Raw genomic sequence first — 3506 nt, 5'->3', positions numbered from 1 at the left:
CTGCCACCCAGGTGCCCCGAGGGGCTCTGGATACTATTGCCACTGGGAAAGTGCCCTATAAACAGCTCTTGATTGACCAACAGAGAGCTGCTTGGTTCATGGACGGTCGTTCCGAGGTGAACAAACCACAGTGAAAGGCTGCCGTTCTGACCAGAGATGACAAAACCAGATCAGCTTGGTGGGCTGAACTGCATGCTGTTTGCCACTGTGTTTGGGCCTTTACCTGTGCTTAGTCAGTGACCCCCGTCCTGGCCGCACGGTCAGGCAGAAGGGCAATGGGAACGTGGTCTGTAGAAACAGTGCCCTGTGTGGCACGGTCCTACGGAAGTCACTATGGGAATTTGCGGGGTTCCCGGAGGTAGAACCGCCGATGCCCATCAGAAAACCCCCTTCCTATGGGGCGCCTGGGTGGCTCAGTCGGTTAAGGGTTCGAACTTCAGCTCAGGCCATGATCTCATGGCTTGCGAGTTTGAGCCCCTCATCGGGCTCTGTGCTGACAGCTCAGAGCCTGGAGCCTGCTTCGGATTCCGTGCCTCCCTCTCTCTCTCTGCCCCTCTCCTGCTCGTGCTCTGTCTCTCTCTGTCTTTCAAAAATGAATAAAAACGTCAAGGAAAAAAAAAAAAAAAAACCTCCCTTCCTAGACTGGAAAGTGACTAGAGCCAGCAAGCAGGTATCCCAGTGCGTTCCCATGAGGTGGCCATTTGGGTTCATGAACCGATGGGACATCGGGAGTTTGCAGCAATGCAGAGGTGGGCCAAATCTAGACACCTTGCACTCGCACCCCCTGAGGCACAAAATGCCACTAAGAGCTGTTCTGTCAACCGGAGAGACGGGCTCCACGTGGCTGCGGGGCAGATTCCCTGGAGGGAAGGACACACGTGGAGCTGGCCGGTGAGACTGATGCTGGCAGACCCGGCACGATCAGACAGTGACCCTGAACTGGGTGTAGCTGTAAATGCTCAAAATACTGTAAAAGGACCAGAACAGAAGAGAATGCAGCACTTTGGACCACTGAGTTACATTTTTTTCGGACAGGGAACACACTTTGATCCTCCGAGTGAGGGTCTGATAGAGAGCTGGGATGGACAGTTACAACGTTGGTTGTCGGAAACGGGGAGACATGGACAGGAAGGGCCGGCCGACACGGCTTCACCAGTGTGTGCTCAGCACTCACCGTGAGGGGGTCCTGGGAGGGTGGCTATCAGCCGGACTGCTCTGCTTTTCGGGGGACTCTAGGGAAGAGGGGTGCAGAGGAGGCTAGTATGCCCATGCGATTCTTCCACAGGAGGGAGACGATGGTATGACGACGCTTTTTTCTTTCTTCCCCACATTTCTTCATCCTTCTTTTCTCCACCCGATGCAGAGATCCCAGGACCAAGGCAGCAGCTCCACGTGTCCGAAGTAGGGATGATTCCTAAGCAAGAAAATGTAACTATACCCTTCGACTGTTATGTCCTAATTTCTAAGGGCCTGACGGGGGGTGTTGTGCCTTCCCATCTGGCTAAATGGGGGTCGTCTCTGAATGCGGCTGTATTCGGGAACAGGGTAGGAATGGCCCAGCCAAAGCGTACCTGTGTGGCACCTGTGCGTGGGAGAGGACTGCGGGGAGGCACTTGCTGCACTAACGTTGCTCTGCAACCTGGCCCAGCACCGCAGCTGAACGTAGTGTCCTTTCCAAAGGTTGAAAAGTTTGGGGCGCCTGGGTGGCGCAGTCGGTTAAGCGTCCGACTTCAGCCAGGTCACGATCTCGCGGTCCGTGAGTTCGAGCCCCGCGTCGGGCTCTGGGCCGATGGCTCGGAGCCGGGAGCCTGTTTCCGATTCTGTGTCTCCCTCTCTCTCTGCCCCTCCCCCGTTCATGCTCTGTCTCTCTCTGTCCCAAAAATAAAAAAAATAAAAAAAAAAATAAAAAAAAAAAAAACAAAGGTTGAAAAGTTTGGATATAAACGGAGAGAAGGAGAAACAGTAGCCGCAGGTAAAGAAATGAGTGAGTGGATTGATAATAATGCAATGAAGGAAATCCACTATTACATTAACACTTTAATTTTTTTAAGTGTATTTATTTTGAGAGAGAGAAAGCCCCTTTCGGCGGGGTGGGAGGTGGAGGGTGGTGGGAGAGACAGGAAGAGACAGAATCCCAAGCAGGCTCTGCGCTGCCAGCACAGAACCCGGTGCAGGACTCGAACTCACGAACCGCGAGATCATGACCTGAGCCAAAGCCAAAATCAAGTTGGGCACTGAACTGACTGAGCCACCCAGGCGCCCCTACGTGAACACTTTAAAAGAGGCTCAGAGCAAGAAGCGATGCTGTTCTCAGTTCGAAAGGGTGAACGTGGGGCACCTGGGTGGCTCAGTCGGTTGGGCATCTGACTTTGGCTCAGGTCATGATCTCGCAGTTCGTGGTGGGTTTGAGCCCCACACCGGGCTCTGTGCTGACAGCTCAGAGCCTGGAGCCTGCTTCGGATTCTGTCTCCCTCTCTCTCTGCCCCTCCCCTGCTCACGCTCTGTCTCTCAAAAATAAACATTTTAAAAATTTTTAAATTTTTTTTTAAAAAGGGTGAATGTACATATTGCTGAAATCACTCCTGCCCTGGAACCTGACAAGATCAAACAGAAGCCTGCAAACCTGAGTGGCCTCACCGGGAAACATTTTGGCCGTAAGATATGATGATGGAGTAGACTAATTATTCATGACTATATGAGACTTGAGTAGTATGCCAACATCTTCGACCTTCTTTTCAGCTTATATCTACCATAGTACGATATGGTGAAACACTAACGTTGTTGGTTAGATTATAATATTAATCTTGATGGTCGAATGTATTGGGAAGTTGAGTTAAAAGCCTCCTATCCCTACCCTAGCTCTAAATGTTAGGTATATTCGTGCTGATATTATTGCTTTATCTATTACATAAATGCTACACCAAATGTAGATGCTCAAACAGGTAGGAATATTTTGCTAAAACGGACCCTTTGCCAAAGATCAGAGGGTAGTCTGCTGTATAACAAAGAACGTGTCAGTCCTTCGACCCATTTTCCTGCAATGTAACCTCTGAGCTCTTGGAATTTCCCAAGTGATGGGAGAGTCTTGGGCATTCGGGTGGGCTCTGGTAGTTTACATTAATGAGGTGACTCATGGTGAGCCCTTAGATGGTCATACTAATGAGATGTCTCAGGATGGGGGCAGACTGTGCCAGAACGACTGACCATATGATTAGAGGGTTGGAACTTTGGGTCATGTGATATCAGCCCAACCTCTGGGGAGGAGAGGGTGGCCGGGGATTGAGTTCAATCGCGTGGCCAGTGATTCAGCCAATCATGCCCATGTGATGGAAACCTAATAAAAACTCTGGACACCAAGGCTCAATGGAGTTTCCTATTTGGTAAACACACTGAAGCGCCAGGAGGGTGATCAATCCTGATTCCACGGGGAGAGGACACAGAAGCTCCATGTTGAGGACCCTCCCTATATGTCTTGTGAAAGTGAACTGAGCGAGGGCAGTTTTATT

The 3506-nt window shown here is 50.8% G+C and overlaps 1 long non-coding RNA gene across 1 annotated transcript; it reads left to right on the top strand.

Moving 5' to 3' along the window:
- The first annotated feature begins 624 nt into the window (after window positions 1-624).
- On the top strand, window positions 625-3238 carry LOC131486897 (uncharacterized). The gene is made up of 4 exons (XR_009249514.1): window positions 625-1428; window positions 1545-1680; window positions 1924-1972; window positions 2554-3238. It is a non-coding gene; the product is annotated as an uncharacterized LOC131486897 (long non-coding RNA).
- The last annotated feature ends 268 nt before the right edge of the window (window positions 3239-3506 follow it).

The sequence above is a fragment of the Neofelis nebulosa genome, chromosome 10 (genome assembly GCF_028018385.1).
Source record: "Neofelis nebulosa isolate mNeoNeb1 chromosome 10, mNeoNeb1.pri, whole genome shotgun sequence".
NCBI lineage: Eukaryota > Metazoa > Chordata > Mammalia > Carnivora > Felidae > Neofelis > Neofelis nebulosa.
This window is presented reverse-complemented; position numbering and strand designations above follow the sequence as displayed.